At 40.8% G+C, this 25,389-nt stretch overlaps 1 non-coding gene across 1 annotated transcript; it reads left to right on the top strand.

Moving 5' to 3' along the window:
• Positions 1-11,368: 11,368 nt before the first annotated feature.
• On the top strand, positions 11,369-11,514 carry LOC112849000 (U4 spliceosomal RNA). Its single transcript, XR_003222458.1, has one exon. It is a non-coding gene; the product is annotated as a U4 spliceosomal RNA (small nuclear RNA).
• Positions 11,515-25,389: the final 13,875 nt, after the last annotated feature.

Raw genomic sequence — 25,389 nt, 5'->3', positions numbered from 1 at the left:
CCTAAAGCTATACAGCAACAGCGCTGTGGGTCATATTTTTAACTTTAATGACAATCTGTAATTGCCTGCAGCCTGCCTTATTTCTGGCCCTGCTGATTTCTTGAGGACCTGTGATAACACAGCTCCAACTTGGCCCTCTAATCTGGCTCGTGCCCTCTTTTATGTGTTTTTTTTTTTTATATTTTTTCAGGGTTATCGGGGCTTACAGGAAAGTAGTCAAGAGTCTACAGCTCACCCTCCTTCTTCAGGGCATTCCAAGGAATTAGAATTTCCTTCCAGCCTGCAAGCTTTCATAACTGTCTGCCTTTTCCTGTGGCTGGAGTGGTGAAGGCTTGAATAGCAGAAGCTTTGCTTCAAATTGAACTGCCCGATACCGGCCTTGAAATCCCCTTTAGCTTTAATCTTTTTTAGACATTTGAAATTTTCAAAATACCACTTGTCAGGATAAGTTCTCGTTTCCTCTAGCATAACTGAATCACCTTTTGATTGTACTTAAGAGATGTTGTTATTTCATTCCTCCTAGAAATGTTACCTTCATTAAATGTTTGCAATGAACATCCACGCGTCCATTTATTAGACAAACACGGACCGAATACCAATCGAGTGTTAAGCACTGTCTTGGAAGTTACTAGAATTCAACAGGAAACAAAGAAGACATTGTCCCTGTCCTTCCCAAGGAGCTTACACTCTAGTGGGGGCCTACAATGGTTAATGAGAGAGACATGATTGCTAGAGAGAAAGAGACAGAGAGAGAGGAGGGGGCTGTGATATTACCATCGAACAAAGAATGACAATAAAGAGAGAGGCAGCATATCACCATGGTAAAGAGGATAGACACAAGAGCCAGAACATGGGGTTCAAATCCTGCCATCCCAATGAAGAGCTGTGACCCTGAGCAGGTGATTTAACTCCTTGTGCCTCGTTTGTCTCATCGGTGCACTGGGGCAGTCATAGTTCTGCCTCAAAGGTTTGTTGTGAAAATCAAATAAGTTGCTACTGTAAGGCGTTGAAAACAGTGTCCAGCACATACGAAATTGCCACCGGCTTACTTGTCAAATTAAAATTAAATAACAGATCGTAGGAAAACACTGTGATCTGGGAAGTGTATATTGCTCTGAGAGCCTACTGCAGGGCCGCCTAAGTTAGTCTGGGAGAAGTCATGGAAGGCTTCTTAGAGCAAGTTGAGATCTGAAGCCGGACAGAAGTAGCACCACAAGGGTGGAAGAAAAGGGAACAGAGCGGTATCTATACAGCGAGAACCTGCGTGTCCATTAAGGACAGCTAAAAATAGCAAGGTGACAGTTTAGGGGTCATCTTGAAAAACTTTGGACTTAAAGTTCCAGAAAGCCAGAGGTCAAGAAGGTATATAATAATTATAATGGAGAAAAGTATAAGCATTGTGGGTAAAACAGGACAAGAGCCCCAAATGCTAAAATTCAGAAGGTCCTTTAGATACTTGAAAGAGTAAACATAGAGCCAATCAAAGGTAGCGCCGCTGCTTCCCTGATTGTGAACCTCGGGGGCTAATTTCCCCACGAAGTGACACAGATTCAAAAGAAACAGCGGCTTCTTGGGGAAAAGCTGGGACATTCTGGAGCGACATCCCTACTTCCAACGCTGGGGCCACCTCCCCCAGCCCCACAAACACAAACACAAAACAAACACAGCGTCGGGGCTAGCTGGAGCAAGGGCTCATTCTTGGGTCAGTAACTCTTTCCATCAAGCCCTCTTTTGCAGGTTCCGGGAACTGACCACGACTTTGCGGTTCACGCAAGCCACGCTCCCTGCAGGGAGATGGATGTCGATGGCTTAAACGCTGCCCTTCCCGTGACCCGAAATAGACTTCAGGTTCCACCCCAGTGCATTACTCTACTTCGATCACGCAGAATCATATGAAGCAACCATTTATGTAAGTCCAAAATGATGGAGTACCTGCAGTGTCGTATGGTTAAACCCAATATACGTTACGGGGATTTTTTAGTTCGTTTCAGCGTTTCGCTGAAGGCTAAGCCACCAGGACCGCAAGTGGCTTCTTGGGCTCTCGGTGAACAGTGAAGTAGTGCAGAGCCTTCCCTGCATAGTGAAAGTCTCTTTATACACATCCTCCAGGTGTTGGAAAAATTTGTCTTCTTTTAGAAAGCCAAGTGTACCTTTTTGTAAATTCCACGCCTCGGTACTGGTTCTTTTCCTCTGAAGCTACCTGGAACAAATCATCTTCTCCTCTCACCAGAAAGTCTCGGACATCCCAGGAATTCTCCAGTCTTCCTAGCTGCGTATCACCAGCGGGTTTGCCTAGGATGTCTCCCCTACTTTAACTTTAATCCATGAAACAGCCCTCTGGATACCGTGTTTCAGCTTGTTGAGAGCTCCTCCCCCACCCCCCAGCTATGCCCTGAGACAGTCTACATAGCTTCTTCTAACTCCTTAGCCCTGAGATACCATACCCAGAGGTGGAGGGTTTACCAAAAAAAGTCTTACGGTTTCAAGAAAGGCATTATGGTTTTAGCACCATGATTCTGTGATGACATTGTTGTAAGTCCCTGTCACCGTTGAATCAAGCGGTTGATGGCATAGTGATTTGGGAGGAGCAGTCACTATGTCTGTGACTGCGAACAACAGAAAAGACAGAGGGTGGCTGGACAATATTTTTTTATTATTTGAGAGAGAGAGAGAGAGAGAGAGAGAGAGAGAGAGAGCAGGGGAGAGGGGCAGAGGGAGAGAGAGAATCTTCAGCAGGCTCCATGCTCAGCGTGGAGTCCCACACAGGGCTTAATCCCAAGACCCCGACCCCCGGGATCCTGACCTGAGCCAAGATCAAGAGTCAGATGCCTCATGAAAAGATGCTCAACGTCACTCCTCATCAGGGAAATACAAATCAAAACCACACTCAGATATCACCTCACGCCAGTCCGGGTGGTTAAAATGAACAAATCAGGAGACTATAGATGCTGGCGAGGATGTGGAGAAACGGGAACCCTCTTGCACTGTTGGTGGGAATGCAAACTGGTGCAGCCGCTCTGGAAAGCAGTGTGGAGGTTCCTCAAAAAATTAAAAACAGACCTACCCTATGACCCAGCAATAGCACTGCTAGGAATTTACCCAAGGGATACAGGAGTGCTGATGCATAGGGGCACTTGTACCCCAATGTTTATAGCAGCACTCTCAACAATAGCCAAATTGTGGAAAGAGCCTAAATGCCCATGAACTGATGAATGGATAAAAAATTGTGGTTTATATACACAATGGAGTACTACATGGCAATGAGAAAGAATGAAATATGGCCCTTTGTAGCAACGTCGATGGAACCGGAGAGTGTAATGCTACGTGAAATAAGCCATACAGAGAAAGACAGATACCATATGTGCTCACTCTTATGTGGATCCTGAGAAACTTAACAGAAACCCATGGGGGAGGGGAAGGGAAAAAAAAAAAAAAAAGAGGTTAGAGTGGGAGAGAGCCAAAGCATAAGAGACTCTTAAAAACTGAGAACAAACTGAGGGCTGATGGGGGTGGGAGGGAGGGGAGGGTGGGTGATGGGCATTGAGGAGGGCACCTTTTGGGATGAGCACTGGGTGTTGTATGGAAACCAATTTGACAATAAATTTCATATATTGAAAAAAAATAAAAAATAAAAATAAATAAAAAATAGAGTCAACACAGAAAAAAAAGAAGTCAGATGCCTAACCAGCTGAGCCACTCAAGCGCCCCTTGGCAATAAAGACTTTAAAAATTATTTTACACAACAAGACCACGGAGGTAGGTGTTTCGGGGGCTTTGTAATTCAGAATGTGGAAAGGCATCTCTGAAATTTTCCTGTTTTCCTTTGTCACCAGATGGCAAGCTCCGACAACCTTGACCTTACGTGACAGCATCCAAAGGAGAAAGCAAGGAGATGGAGGAGGGAGAGAAACAAATAATGCTTTTTTACCTGATGGCTGCTTATCGGGAAAGACCAGCTTTCCCAGGTGTCCTTATAGCTTTCTGATCAAAACGGGTCACACGCCTATCACGCTATGCCACTGCTTCTCAAAGTAGTGGAAACTGCTTCTCCAAGCGGTGGAAACTGCTTCTCAAAGTGTGGTCTTCAGACCAGCAGCATTGGCATCACCTGGACACGTAAAAAATACGAACTCTCAGGCCCCATGCCACGCCTGCTAAATCAGAAATTCCAGAGTCAGGGCCTGAGATTCTGGGTTATAACAAGCTCTCCAGGTGATTTTTTTTTTTTTAATTTTTTTTTCAACGTTTATTTTATTTTTGGGACAGAGAGAGACAGAGCATGAACGGGGGAGGGGCAGAGAGAGAGGGAGACACAGAATCGGAAACAGGCTCCAGGCTCTGAGCCATCAGCCCAGAGCCCGATGCGGGGCTCGAACCCACGGACCGCGAGATCGTGACCTGGCTGAAGTCGGACGCTTAACCGACTGCGCCACCCAGGCGCCCCCTCTCCAGGTGATTTTGATTCATGCTAGGGTTTGACAGCCACGGCCCCAGTCACTGGCAAAGGAAAACCAGATGCTTCACCAACCACTTTTCATCCATTAAAACTGGGCACATCGGGGCCTGAATTAAAACTGGGCTTGTGGTGGCCGAAAGGGAGGAGAGGAGGGCAGAGGTGAGGAGTGAAAGTGGAGAAAAAATGGGAGGAGGAGGAAGAGGAGCAAGAGAGCCCCAGTCCTCGCGGAAATGGGGACTAGAGGTAGATCTCAACTCAAACTGAGCCTGTTGCTGGAAAAGCGTGTAAAATCATTGATTTTTGCAGTTTACAGGGAGCCAATGCAACTAATACAAAGCTGGAGGAAATCAGTTTTCTAATGAAAAATAGACTTGATTACTCTACTTCAAATGTAATTTGGGAGAGTGATAAGTACTATACCATGCGCATTTGCCAAGAAGTGATACACGCTGCAAAAATCAGTAGTTAATTAGAACTTCAGTGAAGTGCCAGTTTTCATAGGGAGTACGAGATAGGGGAAGGGATGCCATTTAGCAAAATGAAAATTAATGGCTTTGTGCCTCTTCCTACTTTTGAAGAACTGGCTTTACATCTACCAAACGGTATTAGAAAATGTGCAAAGTAGGGGCGCCTGGGTGGCTCAATCGGTTAAACGTCTGACCGGCTCAGGTCATGATCTCACGGTCCATGAGTTCGAGCCCCGCATCGGGCTCTGTGCTGATGGCTTGGAGCCTGCTTCGCATTCTGTGTCTCCCTCTCTCTCTGCCCCTCCCCCATTCACACGCTGTCTCCCTCTCAAAATTAAATAAACATTTTTAAAATTTTTAATAAAGAAGAAAATGTGCAAAGTTTACTTTCCAATCATCTGTGGCCACACTGCCCGTATGGTAGCCACTAGGAACATGTGGCTGTTGAGTACATGAAATGTGACTAGTGCTGAGATGTTCTGTAAGTATGAAAGGCACCCCGGATTTCAAACACTTAAAACGAAAATAAGAATGCAAAAAAAAAAAAAAATCTCATTAACAGTTTTTATATTGATAGCATGTTGAAATGATAATATTATGATATATTGGGTTTAATAAAATACATTAAAATTAACTTTACCATTGTTTCTTTTCCCTTTTTTTGTGCAACTGCTATAACACTGAGAATTAAATATGTTGTCTGCCTTACATTTGGATTAAGTAGTAGCACTGAGAGTTTACGTATTTGATGTAGTAAATCTACTTCAGTCAAACTCATGGAAACTTTTTTTCAAATATCACCCAAGCAAGTCAAAAGGAAATAGGGGGAATTTGTAGCTGCCCATGACATAGGATCTGAGAAACTCCAGTCGAAAAAACATTCCCATCCACAAGTCCTTTATTACCTCCAAGAGTTCATGTCTTCCAATTAACCACACTTTCCTTTTTCCTTAACTGTCTTCACTTACTACATAAATATACTTATGAGAGGACTCATATATTAAATATACATAAACTGGGAATGAGAACAGACTTTCGGAGATCTTCAATTTCCATTTCTTCCCTTTCCTAAAAAAAAAAAAAAAAAAAATCATCTGCTCAAGATCAAGTGCGGTCAAGATGTTGACCCAGTTCTGGGTTCTCACTTCTCTTACTTCGTTTCACTTTAAAGTAAATAAATAAATAAAAGTGTACTACCCACCACAAATATTCCAATGGTGCATTTCCTGGGGTGGCATTCAGGGGAGATCTAACAGTGGATCTATTTGGTGTTAGTTTTGAGAAAGTGAATGATTCAGTGAATGAATAAGAAATTCTTTTCCAAGTTACTCAGGTAGTTTTTTTGTTTCCAACAATATTGAAGGAAGAATTGAATCCAGTTTTCCACTGATATTTATTAATGTTTCTAAGAAGAAATTGCTGAGTACTTTATTTTTTGCATACAATTCAGAAGCAGTTAAAAAAAAAGTGATTGACATTGTGATAACAGCATTCTTTCTTTTTTTTAAGTTTATTTATTTATATTGAGAGAGAGAGAGAGAGGGAGAGAGAGAATCCCAGGCAAACTCCAAGCTATCAGCACAGAGCCCGATGCAGAGCTTGAACCCATGAACATTGAGCTCATGAGCTGAGCTGAAATCAAAAGTCTGATGCTTAACCAACTGAGCCACCCAGGTGCCCAACAATGTCTTTCTAATAGCAATCTCTTTATTCACGTGAACAAGGTTTGTCAGCATTTGCATCTATAAAACTAACAAATGGGGTGTTACTGGTGCTGAACCCTGTTTCATTTTTATCACTAAACATTCTACATTAAAGGATACTAAAGTGTCCCTTGGTGGCTCAGTGAGTTGAGCGTCCGACTTCGGCTCAGGTCATGATCGCACGGTCTGTGGGTTCGAGCCCTGTGTCAGCCTCTGTGCCGACAGCTCGGAGCCTGGGGCCTGCTTCAGATTCTGTGTCTCCCTCTCTTTCTACCCCTCCCCTGCTCGTGCTCTATCTCTCAAAAATAAATAAACATTAAAAAAAAAAGGATACTAAGCTAACTGACTTCTTTAAAGCTCCATACATCCCATTTAAAAATTCATTTCTGATAAAATTATATTTTAAAGTTTAATAATTATCAAAATTTATAATATATTTATGTAAACTCCATGCTAACAGTATTTTTAAAGGTAATTCAGCAGTGGGGAAGGATAATTTCAACTTGAAGCCTTTTGAAATTTTTTAAATGTTAAATTTCAGTTGACAACTATTTTCTTGTTGCAGAGAATTATGATGAAATAATCTATAAGCCTAAATTTCTGTGACAGAAAGAGAATGGAAGTCAGAGTTCAAGGAAGCAAAGGAAAAAATTGGAATCTCTAACTTTTAAAAGACGGCTTGTTCATCTGTTTCTTAAATGGATAATGGTAGATAGGAATCAAAGCCCATAGTCTTTGGTTTCATTGGACTCATGGAATAATTTCTTCTCTTTATTTTAAAATAATCAATGTTTGTAATATATACAAAAGTACGTTATTTGAAGCTACTGTTTAAACTTATGCCAAAACAGTTTAGATACCAACTTTAAAATGTGCAAAGTGAAACAGAATTTTTCAAAATTATGTTCAAGGGTATGAGGGAGAAAGTTTGAAGACCACTCAGCTCTCAACCCTGCCTGCATCAAAGCCATAAATGGCCAGACTCCACCCAGGAAAAATGAAGTCAGAATCTCTGGGAGCATCCTCCCTACCCTGCCTAAACTCATTATAGTCACTTGAGCCAGAGTTGAAAACCACTGTCACGGAGTGAATTAGCTTTTCCTCTCACCTTCCTCTGGGACAGAAAGGGTCTGGAAAAGCACATGGAATGGGTACAGAACAAGGAAAGGAGAAAATCAAAAGAGGAGAAAGGGACACCTAGGTGGCTCAGTTGGTTGGGTGTCCAACTCTTGATTTCAGCTCAGGTCATGATCTCACAGCTCATGAGTCCAAGCCCTGCATTGGGGCCTGCTTGGGATTCTCTCTCTCTCTCTCTCTCTCTCTCTCTCTCTCTCTTTCCCTGCCCCTCCTCCATTCATTCTCTCCCTCTCTCTCTCTCTCTTTCCCTCTCTCAAAATAAATAAATAAACTTAAAAAAAAAAAGAGGGGAAAGAAGCGGGGGGGGGGGGGAAAAAGCAGGAAACAGAAAGCATTGAAAGTCATCCCATCCCACTCCATCCAACTTTGCCAAAGAATAACCCCGCCTCTAATCAATAATGATTGAGTCAGTAGCAGTGACTCTTGGGAAGTACATGCGTCCTTTTTTATTTTTTTGTATCATTGTAATATTTTACAAAATAAATGTTCAGTGAAAGCCATTTAGATGAATTCTTGTTGTTTATCTGATAATGAAACCTCTTTTATCTAATGAATATTGATTCTCACCCATCTTATGCCAGTTCCTTCTCCATCGTCTTCTCAATATTCAGTCCAAAAAGAATGGCCTCATCCTTGTTTGGGGTTTAATGTTGCAAACACCAAGGACTTGGGAATAAACACTGTTCTCCAGCTGTTACAAAATTCCTACTACTTTGCTATGGGCTATTTCATTTGAGAAGTCCTCCGTGATGCTTCTCGTACATATGGTTTCATCCATCTTTCTTTCTTTTTTTTTTTTTTAACCATCTTGTAAGCGATAAATTCCATACCTCCTCTGTTCTGACATCACTGGATTCTGACTGTCCATAGGTAATCGGTACTGTTTTGATGCCTCTGCTGTTGACACTCGTGGCGATTTCTTTAAACAGTAGTCACCTGTGGGAACCAAATTATTCTACATGATCTTCAAAGGCTGTCAGAAGATGCTTTCTTGAAATTGTATCACTTCGTGAACAAATGTGAAATCCTTGGTAAAGCCATGGGTTTCTTTATATTTATGATGCTGGAAGCCCTTCTCAACCTGACTACCTACAGTACATATTTGCTGTGAATGTTTTCTTTCAGTTCATATAAGCACAATGCTGGACAGCAGCCAAATTATTTCCTCACTCGGGGAAAACAATGTATTGTTATGCACATTTTATTGATTTCATACAACATTTTTCAAGTCAAGAAAGAAGTAGGATTCCCGAAAAGTGAACACCATAGTCCTCCTCCTCATCACAACCCCCAGCTAGGCAAATGCTTGAAAGAAATGCCTTAAATATTTTAAATCCAGCTGTGTGAACTTGTCACATGGAAGGCCCCTCCAAATCATTAAGCAAACTGTCTGAGGCATAGCTGACACTTTTAGCCCTTACCTGACAAATCTGACAGGAGTCACTGTGTTAACTAACCCCTAACTCATCCTCTGGAGCCCTTCCTCTTCTCTATGAATGGCTCCTGCATTCAAGGCTCCTGGAAAGTTTTCTTCAACCACGATAATCTGGGGATAATCTCAAACTGTTGGCTTTGTCCAGCTTTTGCTTGTAAAGGCTAACATTTTATGCTGGACTTCACCAGTGAGGGATAAATTAAACAGAAGTAGCAAATTGTTGAAAGTTTTTAAGGACCCTGAGTTTGATAGGTAACTGTGACCCCAGGCCCCTCACGTCCATTCTCTGCATTCTCTACGTCAAACTGTGGCCAAATCTAATTGAGTTTATTTGTCTCCTTCTATTCCCATGGCCACTGCCCCCTCAGCCCAGGCTCTGCCTCCCTCACCTAGGTTTTTGTGACAACTGCTAACAGATCTCTTTGCCCTGGGCTTTTCCTCTCTCTTTGATTTGATCTCCATATGGTTGCTTATGTTATCTTCAGAAAGCACAGCTCTGATCACAAACTTCCTTTTTCACAACGTTTTGAAGGCTCCTCGTTGCACACAGAACCAAACCCAAAACTTTCTCACTTGGCTTTTAAAACCGTGCACGCTCACCAGATCCAACATTTCTAAAGGGCCTCGTTTTCCAGGCACTCATGCAAATACCAAAGGTTATAAAAAGCAACAAGAATATTAAGCATTTGTTGGTAGTAAGAGATAAAAAAGAATCAAACACGGTTCTTACCAGCAGCAGTTCTCTTCTACCTGGGACACAAGCAAATCCTAAGAGAGAGGCTTATTGTATTCCACTGCTAATTCCCACACACAGTTCCACCCGTTTGTCCCCCACACACTGTTGGCAGGAATCCTCTCCTCCAGCCATTCAGGAAAACGCCTAATCCTTAAAGACACACAACACTCCACTACCTCTGCATGTTCGCTCATTTGGTCCTCTCCATCTGGAAGCCTTCTGCCTCCACGTCCTTCCCGGGGGGCATCCATTGTGCCAGCTCTCCTCCAATTCAAAGGATTCCTTAGGGCTCCTGGGTTATTGATTGATACCAGATTGATACCCCCTCGCCTTTCCCCACGGTGTGTCTGGTGACATTAAACACCTATCGTAATAGGTTGTATTATAGGGCACCTGGGTGGCTCAGTCAGTTAAGCGTCCAACTCTTGATTTTGGCTCACGTCCTGATCTCACAACTGTGGGATGGAGCCCTGAGTTGGGTCCCCGCCTGGGCAGGGAGCCTGCTCACGATTCTTTCCCTCTCCCTCTGCCCCTGTTCAGCTCTCATGTGCAGCTGCTCTCTCTTTTAAACAAACAAACAAACAAACAAACAAATAAAGTGTTACATTACTACTTCTTGTCCACTAAATTTGAAAGACCTTAAAAGCATGGATTTTATCTTCTTTTTTCCCCACTATGTCTCCCAAGGTACCCAGAGCCTTACATATAGAGAATCCCCAACAAATAGTTGATAATCTGCAGTAAATTCTTTAGCAAGGGTCCTTGACAAGGTTGTACTTGATATATTGCTTCCTTTTGTTGAAATTCGACGCCATTGTTTTCCACGTCGTATTAAGATTTAGCTGCAACTACCCACTAAAGTTTTTTATAGCTTCTTTAACCAGATTGCGAGGCAATTCTTTTTTAGCCAGCAACATAATGTGGGGAAAGACAATGTTCCTTTTCTTTAATGAGTTCTGCAATCACAGATTTCCTTGGCTATACCTTTCTTTCGTGATCCTTGATCCACACGGTGATGCTGTAACCATGGTAGACACTGAGCCACAAAGCGGTCCCAATTCTAAACATTGGTTGGCCAAAACAAAACAAAACAAAAGTTCTCATCAAATTAAAAGTTCTAATTAAATGGCGTGGCTAAATTCCAGGTTTATGAACCGTTACCATCTTCTGCTTTGGATAGAGTTACTCTTGGGCTCCATAACACAAAAGCCATGCCTGTGCAATGACAAAATAGTCATCAATGACGTTTTTAAAAAATCAATTCTCAAACCTGGCGGGGGGGGGGGGGGGGCGGTGGTGATGAAATAACCAAAGGAGTTTTTCTTATCTCACATAGACAGTATGGTTGGCTAAAGTGTGATTTTCTGCTCTTCACCTCACTATTTTATTACCTTGTACATAAGAAACATTTTTGGATAAAAAAGTACCATATTAAGCTTTGCTCAGTGGCAGTATCGTAGCCAATGAGGTTTATCCGAGGCGCGATTATTGCTAATTGAAAAAAGTACCATATTAAACTCTCTGGTGGGTATAAGAAAGATAAGCTGAGATCTTCAGCCTTCAAAATTACTCAGTATTTGGGAAGACAAGATAAATATATGCAAAAAAAGTGAATTCATTGTTGTCAAATATTACAACAAAGCAAAGAGGTCACAAAAGAGCATCAGACTGATTGATTTCTAGGTATGCTCCATAATTAGGACTGTATACTCAGCTAATGGGAAGTTCACTAAGAATTGGGGTGGCCCAGAGGGCTAATGGGAAGGCTAGTTTAACTGAACAAGAAACTTTAAATGGGATACTAATTTTAAGAATGAAAATAAGCTTATATCTATAATTATTGAAAATGAAGTCACAGATGCTAAGGGTCTAGGTTACTTCAAGATTCCGTAAGCCCTACAGAGTCTGGAAAGACATGCAGGTACTGTCTGTAGCTACAAAGGAAATAGTCTTAACTGTCCTATGATCACAAACACTCATGGGGTACCGATGATGGCACGCAGGATGTTTCTTTGTTTCTCCCAGCTGTTGCCATCAGACCACACCGGCCGCCTCACTGAGCATCCCTTTACTCTTCCGCTTCCTCTTCCCATTCAGCCTCTCCCACCACACACACAGGCTTTTTTTCCTCTATTTCCTCCCCATCAGGTGTCAGTTTTCAAAGTACTGAGTTTTGTTTCTAGCTGCACCGTGGATGAGCCAGAGCAGAGCTGTTTAATGAGCCTTGGAGGAGCCTTCACTTGGGAAGTTACAAAGTACGCCCACCCCCAGCCTGAAACAAACCTACAAATACATTTCACTTTGGACTGCGCAGTGTAGTAATTTCTTTTCATTAATTTCTATCCTTTTTTTTAAATTTTTTTTTAATGTTTATTTTTGAGACAGAGAGAGACAGAGCATGAACGGGACAGGGTCAGAGAGAGAGGGAGACAGAATCTGAAACAGGCTCCAGGCTCTGAGCAGTCAGCACAGAGCCCAACGCGGGGCTCGAACTCACGGACCGCGAGATCGTGACCTGAACCGAAGTCGGACGCTTAACCGACTGAGCCACCCAGGCGACCCAATTTCTATCTTTTTAAAATTAGGAAATTTTCAGATTCTTCCCTTAAAAAAAACCAGAATATCCACAATGCTGCAGTTGAGGAATGACTGCTCGCTTTTAGGTGGAGATAAGCTTTTTAGTTTTCCCTGTTCCTCAAAGCTCCCCACTATTTACATTTCCTGTGGTCTTATAAACCTTTTTCTTGGGCATCCCTGCTTCTCAGAGGAGAGCATCTATGTGAACAACAAAACTTTCTTTTGTTATTATCAACCACTTTTAATATTATAATGTAGACTCATTATGCTAAAAAAAAAAAAATCTGTGTCTCTATTCTGTGTATCTGAAGATGTTCCCAAGATCTGATTCCACGGCAGTTATAAAGTGGACAACTTTCTAAGAGGCACTTATCTGTCAAATCACTAGGGTACCACAGAGTGCTCATTATGTAAGGTACTAATCAATTACCAAAGGTGTGTAAAAAAAAAAAAAAGTATCTTCCACAGGAAAAAAACAGATCAAAGCATAGACACTGGAAAATTCTAAATCCATAAATAATTTTACTCTTCTGTTACCTCCAGAATAAATTTCAAATTCTCAGACTGAGAGAATGTGAAGCCCTGCACTCTGTGACTCCCTGTCTTTCCAGAATTAGCTCGCATCTCCCCACTGCCTCCCCAGTCTGAGGCCGCATCATCTGCTGCCTGTTTGCTGCAATAAACTCCCAGAGATTTCTCTCCTTTGCGTCCTGACCCCCCCCATACTCCACAGTCCTTCTCCACACAGCAGCCTTAGTGTTCTTCACCACTGGTCATGACTCTTTAGCCACCCTGGCCTTTGTGTTTACCAAACGAGCCTCCCTAGGCCTTCAAAAGGCTTTTCATTATTCTGGTCTCACATCAAATTTCCCCTCTTCAGAGAAACCTTCCTGCCCGACCCCCTCGAAAGTAACTTCTCCTCCCAACACTGTCACTTGTCATTTTATTATTTTATTTTGATTGTATAGAATCTCTCCCGTTAGGTTACCTCATTCGTTTACCTAGATACATTCTGTTTCGACCCACTACTGCGCATGTTCCATTGAGCTTGGCCACCCCATCAGCTCATTCAGCTTTTATCTTCAGGGTCTAGGGCAGCCCTGGGGTGCTGGATAATATGTTTTCTCCCTAAAAATGTCTCCCATCTCTCCATTTTACCTTTGCCAATTTCTCTTATTGTCTAAATTCTACCTGTCCTTCAATATCCAACTCAAATATTATTTAATTCATGAAAATGGTGCTTACTTTGCTGCTTCTCTTCTCCAAATCTTTGTGGGACTCTTTCCGATATGCCATTTAGGAAATTGTCATATATTCGAATTATCCTTATGTCGTCTTATCCCTTCCACAAAATGGCGAGCTCCCGAAGGCCCAGAATCCTGTTTAATCTATTTTTGCACGTCTGGCACCTAGGACAGTGTTTTGCCTTCCATGACGTAGACACCCAATACAGGTTTTAGAAAAAATAAATTGAACGAATTGATAACGTATCCGTGAATTCCTACCACTAGAAACATACTCTGAGAAATGGAAAAGAAACCCAAGCACCAAGTTCCTTTTCAAGCAAATGGGCCCTCCTCAGCATTTTCTTGGAAGATTGAGAGTATTAATAATTCCCTCCAGATTTTTCTATCACTGACTTTAGTCACCTTATTTGTAATTTTGAGTGCTTAGAAGCCAGGAAGCTTTTGTGTTCTAGTTCCAAAAAAGAAATTCCTTTTTAAAAAAAATTAGCAAATGACTCATTCAAATGTCATTTAAAAAAATAAAAAAGAAAAAACTCACAGAGCTGTCTCAGTGGATGGAGCCAATAGCAATTCACTGAACTAAATCAACTGAGCTATATTGAAGTAGTCAGTCAAAGATCTGCATTTTATCTTGGCACGAGAACAAAAATATGGAACGCAATATCCAGATGGTAAGTAAACAACATTATTGCCATTTTCAAGCAGGAGAAGTATGATTTGGTTTCTATAAAACAAGGGAAATATCGGGGAGGATGGAAACTTTATAGATAACGTTGACCTCAAACCATAACCCACATGTTACAGAAAACATAAGATATTGGATCAGTCTCTAACACTGAATTCATCATTTACTAATAACAACAACTAAATTACAAAGTGGGGCACCTGGCTGGCTCAGTGGGTAGAGCCTGTGACTCTTGATCTTGGGGTTGTGAGTTTGAGCCCCACATCGGGTGTAGACATTACTTAAAAATAAAATCTTTAGGGGCGCCTGGGTGGCTCCGTCGGTTGGACGTCCGACTTCGGCTCAGGTCATGATCTCGCGGTCCGTGAGTTAGAGCCCGGCGTCGGGCTCTGTGCTGATAGCTCAGAGCCTGAAGCCTGCTTCGGATTCTGTGTTTCCCCGTCTCTCGGCCCCTCCCCTGCTCACGCTCTGTCTCTCTCTGCCTCTCGATAATAAATAAATGTTAAAAAAATTTTTTTAATAAAATAAAAAAATAGAATCTTTAAAAGCATGAAAAATTTTAAAGATAAATTACAAAGTACTTCATATGTGCCAAGGGGAGTTCTAAGCCCTTTACATATACCAACTAATTTTATCAGTACAACCTTGTATTATTACTGTCATTATTGTTTTAGTATTATCATCGTATGCTACATCGTTAGATAGCTATTGTCACATTACCATCATCTCCATTTAGTGGATGAAGAAATGAGGCACCGAAAGGTTCAGCCCCTGCCCAAGATCACCTAGCTGGCCACCAGTGGCTCTGGGATGTGAATCTAGTCAACCTGGCTCCAGAGTCCATACCCCTAACAAGTTCACTGTCCTTCCTCTCCAGGTTGTTCTTTTTCCCCCAAAATATCCTGTTAATGTGAAGTAAACCAAACTCTTTTGATAGGATAATGGATTTGCTAAATCCACCGAAGAAAGTTCTCTATAGAAAACGTCTTTCCCTTCTGACTCAAGACACCATCGGAACCACCCTGGGCAGCAAATCTCAGCACCACGATTTGCTTGAGAACATCCCAGAAGCAGGGGAGCAGCACATATACCTCAGGTTCCCTCCCCCCGCCTCCAGTTTTACTCTGACCAACTTTCCAGCAGCATAGGAAGAGTCTGTGAATATGAACAGAGCCCAGTGATATCATTCTCTTCTGTAGGGCCTTTTTCCAGAAGGGAGAGCAAACTTAAGCCTAATAAGAAAGGTTTTTAGAGAAAAAATATAATACTGTGTCTTAGAGAAACTACATTTCGACCTGAAGAAAGAATGTTTCTTCGGCAACTGCAGAGAGATGCTGACTTCGGCCTGGTGGGTCTTTAGCCCTTTAACAGACTAGCAGCCCTAAAGGTGAGGCCTTGGGCTTCAGAGGCGGGGGTTTCGTACAAAAGAACACAGTCAAACTAGTTTAGGGGGCTCCTGCGGACTTTTTCTAGGTCCCATCTCTTTCTTCCTCGCCAGCCCTTCTCCATTTTCATCTAGACACCCCCACACACTCTGATCTTTGCGCTGGCCTCCCGCGGGATGACCCCATTTCCAAGCACCCTGGCCTTGCTTCTAACTTCAATCCCCCAGCTCCTCGCTTGCTTCCCTCCTCTTCAGCATAAGCAAGGGCAAGGTCTTTTAAATCACACTTGACATGTACATCTTTATCTTCTTCTCTTTGATCAGAAATAAAAATGGTTTTCTACTTTGTTTCTCCAGGGTTTTCTACTCCTTCTCTCTTAAAAAAAGAAAGAAAGAAAACAAGAAAAGGGAAAGAAGGAAAGGAAAGAAAACACTATGTACCCGGTTATTTTCTTGTAGTTTTCAGCCACAAGTATATCACCACTCTGAGAAATATTTTCTTAAACTTAAGAGTTTAACAAAGTGTAAGTGGCTGCCTTGAACTTTAGATGAAATTTTATTACTCTGAGAGAAGTATGCAAATTTCAGTAACAACTCAAGAGAAAAGAAAAATGAAAAAAAAGCCGGTATTTTTTCAATTATTCCAAAGCAGCTCATATCAAAGTCACTTTGATTTATAAACTTCAAAGACACGTAGATTCCATATATTGAAGGGCCAAACAGCAACATTGATAAAACCATCCAGTTATTCTTGAGAACAGATTAACCCTAGATTTTAACTACCCTACAATTTCTTAGCATGAATTTGGTTCATATTTGTCATCAATTGGCAATTCCTTTGCTCTTGGATACTATATGCTAACTAATATGAATAGCGCTTTATTCTGACTTGAACATATCATTCTGAGAGTAGGTTCCATCTAGTTTAATTGATCTGAACTTCTCCTAACATAACCATATTCTGTTCAATTTGATGAATGTACATAGGTCAGTATAAGTTAATACTTTTCAGAGAAAGTCTAAAATTTGCCCCTCTACTTAAACCTCTTTCCCTGTATGACTTCTTTTTGCCTTTCCCTACACACCTTCAAGCATAATCCAATGTTTATACTAAACAAAAACTTTCCTAGCATTACTGTCATTATCTTTACCAGCATTCGTGTTATTGTTCATTAACCCTGTTTTCCTTCTTTCAAGCAGCACATGTTTCTCTTTTTGCTGCCCAACTAATCCAACATGCTGTTTTATACCTACTGGCTTCGATTCCCAGATACCACTTCCCATCTCCGTTGTTGCTCACACGCTTTGAATTTATTCTCCAATCATCTCTAAAACTCTGCTGGAGCTCCACAGGCCCCTGTCCCCTGCTCTTCTCTATCTGCAGTTAACTTCCTCATAGATTCATCCAATCCCATTGCTCTGGTCCCAAACCTCTATATCCCCTACTGCTCTGCACCCCAGCCAACCACAGCCACTCTCTGAGTGGATGTCCAGCCACACCCTCAAACTCAAGAATACAAACTCAAGAATTCCAGTATACATCACATTACTTCTCAAATAGGGTCCTTGTGTGACCATCCTGTCTCAAATATTGGAGAACCAATACTGAGAGACGTCTTTAGTCTTTCCCTGTCTTTCTCTGATTTTCCATCTGTCACCTCTCAGGACCACCCTTTCATTTGGTATTCTATTAGTCACTAAATTCACATACCTAAACACCTATGACTTCTTCCCTGATTTTCAGATTCAATCCCGCCTGAATACTACTGTCAACCTGACCGCGTGAAAAGGATGCTTTCACCAGGCACTCCTTCTTCAAGAAGCTTCAATGGCTCCCCCATCATTTACTGCACTGAGGAACCAACTGTGCTGCCTTATGAAGATTCTCCATAAGCCTGACATGCTGGGGGAAATGATCAACACATTCTCTACTTATCCACAATCTACACTCTCATCGCCGTTAGGCTCTCTCCACACTACACTCCAAATTAGTGAAGTTTATTGCTGACCCCTTCACCTTTTCCTCCTTTCAGACCCAGCTTACCCTCTGCCATTTCAGAAAGTCTTCTCTGTGTATTCCAGATCCTGACTATGATCTTTCTCCTTTGAATGGCTACTACAAACTTTTGCAACGACACGCTCAAAAGTGGCACAGCTCCTGTTGGGTGTTTCGCGTTGCCCCTTGGACAGTGCTCCACATGTAGCGCTCATGGTGGACCCTCCACAAAGATCTTATAACCAAGGAATGAGTTAATAAGCACAGATTGTCTTTACAAGACAGTGCATTCCGGGCAGACTGTAGAGTAAAACTGTCCACAGAGTATATAACGTTTTCCTAGCTCTACAAGCCACTAACACCCAGTGATAGCTATTCAAAATAAAGTCTCTGTTTTTGCATTGGTAGCCCACCCTTATCCTAACTATAACAGCCTTTGGAGCTGAGATCTCTACCTATCCCTGCCCCATCCTTCACCTTAGCCATTCAGCTCCAGTGTTCTTATTCTCCCCTTTGAAATGAGTTAGCTACTCAAATCAAATCATTAAGAAGAGTCCAACAAAAGAAACCTAATAAAATCTGATGAAAGGAAACAGTAAAGCTGAAAGCATATATGACCAAATTAATAAACAGAATCATATTAAAATCATAAATAAAATCCAAGAGCTGGCTCTTTGGGGAAAAAAAATTAAAACAAATCTAAAAAGCTTTAATCCACATGTAAGTAAATATAAGAAGGAGAGATAGACTGTAAAAACAGATGAGGAGGTTCTTACAGTTATTTTAATGTGTTATGTTAACTCTATTCCAGCCCTTTGCAACCAGTTTCCAGGAAAGAATTAAGCTGTAAGGCATCCAATGCCGATAATAAATTCACTTCTCTCCTTGGCATCTGGAATGGTAGACATTATGCGCCACCTTGGGAGAACTGAACACGGTCATCCAAATCATTCTTTGGAAGCCCAATTCATTGAGATCTCCATGAAAGGACAATTCTGTGAAAAGCAATATAAGTTACTGAAAATGACTAATGTAGAAGAAACTCAGTTAGAGGAAATCATAAAAGATTATGGAACAACTTTAAAAAATTTACCTCCAAAGTGATCCAGAGCAGTTAGTTTTATGGGTGATGTCTTTCAAATCCTTATGCAATATATGCTTCAGGAAGTAGGGAAAAAAACTGTAATACACCAACAATACTTTTGGAAAGCTATCTGCTGCCCCAGTGCCAAAATCTGATCGAGGAACATATTAAAACCGCAACCTTGTCTCGTTTGTAACTTTAGATTCCAATAATCCTAACCAACAAACCATCTAGTCAACTAAAGTCTATCGTATAATACAAAGAATGTCCAATAAGCAAAAGAGCATATCCTAGAAACACAAATCGAGTTTATTATGCAGTAAACAACTCATCTAATATATTAGTTCAACAGATCCAGTTAGAAAAATGAACACTCAGAAATGTAAATCCATGTTTTAACCAAGAAAGGGAAAAAGAAGGCCATTCTTAAGCTAATAGCCAGAGCCATACTAAATTTGAACTACTTGAGACATTAAGGTTTAAAAGATGAATAAAATGAAGACACATCACGTTACTGTGAACAGTTGACACAGATCTGGAAGTTCTAGTTAATACTTTAAAAATTTGAAATCAAAAAAAAGGTAAACTTTTAGGATGTAGGAGATAAAATCAGCAGCATTCGCCTGTGATACAATTATATACATAAAAATCCAAAGAGAATCAACTGAAAGAGTCATAATTAGTAAAGTTCAGCAAAGCTGAAGATATGTATACAAAAATAGAGAGCTTTCCAAGACATCAGCTAAAATTAGTTAGTAAATACTGTGGGAAAACATTCCAATTCCCATAGTAACAAAACATACAAAATGCCTAAAACTAATCTTATTGAATAACATCTAAGATTACATCAATAAATCTATAATACTGTATACCAATATATATTTTTAAGGCGCCTGGGTGGCTCAGTCGGTTCAGCTTCCAACTTCAGCTCAGGTCATGATCTCCAGGTTTGTGAATTCAAGTCCCACGTAGGGCTCTGTGCTGACAGTTCAGAGCCTGGAGCCTGCTTCCGATTCTGTGTCTCCCTCTCTCTCTGCCACTGCAGTGCTCACACGCTCTTTCTCTGTCTCTCTCTCTCAAATATAAATAAACATTAATATGCATATATATATATTTTTTTATTTTTATAGATTAAAAAAATAGCATGTTCTTCCCTGAAAAGAGCTTACGGAGGCATTAGCAGCATGCTGTTCTTTCCAAATTAATTTACAGATTTATTGCAAACTTCGAATCCAAACACCCATGAAATTTTTTAACTTGTCTAAACGATTCTAAGAGTCATCTTGAAAAGTGACATGTTGAGACCAGCTTTAAAAAAAGGTTAAGAAAAAGAGTAATGAATGAGTACTTGGCTTACTAGATATAAAAACTTTTATGAAACTACAATAATTTAGATGGTGTGGTAATAGCACAGAACTTGACAGATTAATGAAACAGTCAAGATAGCCCTGAAATAGGATGAAAAATATATAAAAACTTAATGAAGAATGATAAATGAAAAATCACATACCATAAAAATGCTGGAGGTAACATTGGTGAATATAAAACTGATTTAAAAGCAATAGAATACATCACCCAGGAAAAGATACATAGATTTGACTGCATAATTTTTAAAATTTGTATACCACTGAAATAAAGCTTATCCTATGTAACATCAATAATACTTTAAAAGTTAAGAACAAAACTCTATCAGAAAATACTATAAAAATATTTACAAGCAAACTGCACCCTGGGAAAAATATTTGTAACATATATGACAAGTTAAGAACTTTATTGTATAAAAGAGAATTTACATATCAATAAGAAAAATGTGAACACACTGTGTATTCCTTCCCTGCTGCTCCAACAGACTACTGCAAACTTAGTAGCTGGAAATAACCCAAATTTATTTTCTTACGTTTCTGGAGGCCAGACATCCAAAGTCAGTTTCACTGGGCTGAAGTCAAGATGTCCTAAGAGCTCATTCTTTCTAGACGCTCTAGAAGAGAACCCCTTCTCTGCCTTTTCCAGCTTCTGGAGGCCACCTGCATTCCTTGTCTCATGGCCCCTACCTCCACTTTCAAAGCCTGCAATGTGATATCTTCAAGTTTCTCTTTTTTGCTGACCTCTTCTTCCATGATCATGCCTACTTTGACTCCAATCCTTTGTCTCCTACCTGGATAATCCAAAATAATCTGCCCAGCTCAGGGCCATTAATTTAATCATATCATCAAACATTCCTTTTGCCATGTAAGATAACATACCCATACGTTTTGTAAATTAGATTATGGGCATCCTTGGAAGGCCATTATCAGGGTATTACACGTCAAGAGAAAAATAGATAAAGAAGCAGAGACAACATACAGAATAAAAAAACAAATGGTGACAAAGCATGTGAAACACATATTCAATCTCACTAGAATTCTAACAACTGGAAAATAAGACAATAATGAGATACTTCTTTTGCCTAACACAGTGACAGATTTTTCTAAATCATGGGTACATGATTCTAGTGCAAGTACAGTTTCTGAGTCATTCTAGACAATAATCAGGTGATATGTATGAGGAGCCTTAAAATGTTCATGTCATTTAATCCAGTAAGTTTACTTCTCGAAATTTTTCTTATGAACTTACTTCAGGTAGGTATTTGAAATGTACAATGAGTCTATTACTCACAATATTGTAAAAGAGTAATAAATTAGAAACTGTGTCCAACAATAAGGCATGGCTAAATAAATTATGGTAAAGCTACACAATTAAAGATTATGCAGCCATTAAATGAAATCTTAAGAGATTTTCAATAACGTCCTGGATATTCCCACAATATACTGCTGAGAACAAAAACAGAATACAAAACTGCGTATGTTACAAAATATATGCAAAAGAGGAGGTTGATAATGGTTAACTCAGAGTCATAGGATTATAGGATATTTTTATTTTCTTCATTATACTTTATTTTAATAATAAATATTATTACTGTTATAATCATAAAAAAAGACAATTTAAAATTCCAAAGTGAACGATGACAGATGTTGGACATTGAGCCTCAGAATTCTAAGCAGGATGGAAAATAGAGTGTTATACGCCCCCAAATGGCAGTCCCCACACATCACTGGAGACCAGCCATGCACATTATTCGTTTCAGAAACAAAGCCAGCCAGCACCATGTGCAAATCAGCACCTCACAGATAGGCACGGTTGCCAGTAGAGGAGCGATACAGAACAAGTTCAAGCACAGACCCCAGATTCCGAGTAGAAACGGGTCTTCGCCCCTGCAGTTGGGCCTATAAAGGATTATGGGCATATTGCAGAATCCACCAGAGTCAGAGGGAAGAATTAAGCAATATGAGTTGTAATTCGATTCTAACATAGGAAGAAGAAACTAATTGGAATTGCTGAAGATTGCATCAGACAGACACATTAGACAGAGCACAGTTCACAATATCCCTTTTTCTCACTTGGCAAAAAAATATAAACTTTTGTGATAGGCTCTTAGAAGGAATACTCATTTCAAAGGGTGAGTTAGGGCTACCTGAGGCTAACTTGTCAAGCAGCTCATGGAAAGTTAGCTTTACGACAGCAAAGATGTTTTGTTCATTGCTATGTGTCTGGTGCCTAAAACGGCACCTGGTACCCAGTAGGTACTCAACAGATCATTGTTAGATTACATTTGGAGCAGTAGAATTACTATAAACCTTTATATTCTACCTTTAGGTTAAATGGCTTATCACTTTTACAGGACTTGAACTCCCTGACCAGCGCCAGTATTGGGGAATTAATAAATACACCCTATACACACCTTAGACAGGGGTATTTATTATTGTAAGGGAAATCCTATTCAGCATCTGGAACGGAACAGAAACCTCTTCAAATTCAGGCCCTTCCACTTACCACGAGAGAATAAACAGCTCTCTATTGGAAGGACACACTTCTGACAGCAGAACACAAGTGGAAGGGTCATTCTTCTCCCTTGTCCACCCTCAACGCAAGCTTCAGATGCTGCCACATGAGTGATTTGGCAAGTGGAGGCATGTTCCATTGGGCCAGCTCTATGGCTCCTACTTCTCTTCCCACAAAATATGACCACCCGCCATACTACCCCACGCTGTCTACACCCAGCACCCGCCATTTTTATATTACTAACTCTAAAACTCACTGTGGGGCGACATTACTTCTCTCAAGACTAATGGCATAAATCCTTTTTCAAATCAGTTGCCAAGTGATTTTGAAATCGGCTCGAGGAACGTCACGTCTGAGGACGCCGAACACTGCAAGCCCAATAGACTTCCTGCTCCTTGTAATTGTGCTGTTCATCCTTGAAGTTTCCGTATTTGACATTTTGCCATTGTCGGCTCATTAAATAAATTACTTATTAAAATAAAAGAGCATCCCTGCAGTAAGTGCCTGGCCTGCTGACATCCCCCTGAAGAACGATGCCCACAGGTTTTCAGCTTTGTCTGATTGTAGCAAGTCAGCTAGACTGAAGTCGCCATCCCCTGAGCAAAGAGGCCTTGCATGGCAAGGCCATCTGTGTTTACAGCGAAGGGAGGTACTTTTACACACCGGGGGCCAAAATCATACTGTGATGGCATTGCAGGCCACTTACTCTTCTCAGTGAACCTCTGTGATTTACGGATTACTTTTTTTATATTCAATAAGAAGAGTGAGGCAGGAAGATTGCTCAGGTCGCTCACAGAAGGATGTTGACAGTAGACCCCCAGAGGCGGACACAGGGACAACGCCATTGTGAACAAACCTCAAGGCAAAAGACAGCCCTGGATTCTCCCACCTCAAAACTTTTTTCCGAAACTAAAATTCAAGCAGTAAACATAATACATGAAAAATGAGATCCCTCCCAGTTAGCCTCCCTTCAGACTTTCGCCTGTTGCCCTGGAAAGTGAAGCAGCAAATGTAGATTTCTGTGATTCTGCGCGAGGAAAATTGGAGCAGATAAGGTCTTAGCTGAGCTGGGAAGATGATAAATATTTTCATGGACGGTTGAGCCCCACTAATTGGATACTTTAATGAAACTTGAGCTTTCTCTTCAGAACTTCTAACACCCCTTTAACCCTTAACAACTGGTATGGGCAATTTTTTAAACAAAAGGAAGTATGACCCTGGAGAATCTTTCTTTTTCTTTTCAAGCAGATGACCCAGTGGTAATTGATAATGGCTTCTAGTAGAGGAAGGACCACCGTTTTTGTTTTTTTTTTTTTTCCTGCTGCTTTCAGAACCGCTAATGAAGAGAATTTCTTTCCAGTAGTCATCCCAAGTGAAATTAACATTAATTGAACATTGAGTACTAAGGAAACGCCCACTAGAACTTTCAGGCTTCTCCCCCACCATCCTCACTCTAACAATTCTTCTGCTAACATACTTGGTGGAAAGATGTCTCTTCCTATTGTACCTAAACAAATCAGTGTACAGGGAAGTGATTTATCATTCATGAAAAGCAATCAGATTGCTGGGGGCTGACAGCTGTTCCCAAAATGCAGCTGAGAAACAGACCTTTGGCAAAGTGTAAAATTTGGAGCAAAACCATATTACTGTACTTCAGCTGGCAACAAAAGAGGCTGATAGTGAGCTTAATAAACAAAATACCATGCAGCCTAAAATGTATTAGCAGCCTAAAATGTATTAGCTAGTCTACATTTATGGATAAAAATGGTCATTTTCCCCATTTTTCCTAAGTCCCTTTCAATCACACAAAACACCTAATAAAAGTAAAATATTCTCTTTAGGATTTTTTTTTTTTTAGGATTTAGACACATTTTTGGTAAAGACTATTTTTTTTCGCACAGTTCATTATGGGAAATGAACCAGAAAAAAATGCTGAAACATGTACAGAGGTTAAAGAGGGACACAGCTTTTACTAGAAAAGGAAGAATTCCAGTACATTCTGGCCTCTGAGCTATAACTCATTTCATTTCCCATGTCGAGAATGCTTTCCCATATCCCTCTGCTTGTCTAAGATCTAACTGTCCTTTCAAACAAAATCCTCATCAAACCTGCAAACTGCTACAATTCTTACATGATTTTCCTCACTGTTCTGATCCTCAGTGGTGTCACCTTCCACCCTTTCTTCTCTCCTTCCCGTGTCGTGTCCCCTCATCCCCTCTAACTTCTTTCTTGCCCTGTCCCACCCCCCACTCAATTGCTCCGAACCCCTTGCCCTATCTAAAGCAAAATATGTTCATTTCATACCTCCGTGTTTCCCTAAGCTCAGAGCCTAGAGCAAGCTTCCGATTCTGTGTCTCCCTCTTTCTCTGCCTCTCCCCCACTTGTATTCTGCCTGTCTCTCAAAAATAAATAAAACATTTAAAAAAAATTTTTTAAACAAACATTGAATAAGCGTCTATGATGATTCTTGCTCTAAACTAATGGCTAAGGGTAAAGCCATGAAAAACAACAACAACCACCTCCATCCTAAAGACACAAATTCTTGGTATTAGAAACCCACGTCCCTAACCTCTTCTAAAAGTCACCATGTAATGTGACCCCTG

This window comes from Puma concolor, chromosome C1 (assembly GCF_028749965.1).
Source record: "Puma concolor isolate L17-30 chromosome C1, mPumCon1.1.hap2, whole genome shotgun sequence".
Classification (NCBI taxonomy): domain Eukaryota; kingdom Metazoa; phylum Chordata; class Mammalia; order Carnivora; family Felidae; genus Puma; species Puma concolor.
Note: the sequence above shows the minus strand (reverse complement) of the source record. Positions and strands in the feature narration are given on the sequence as shown.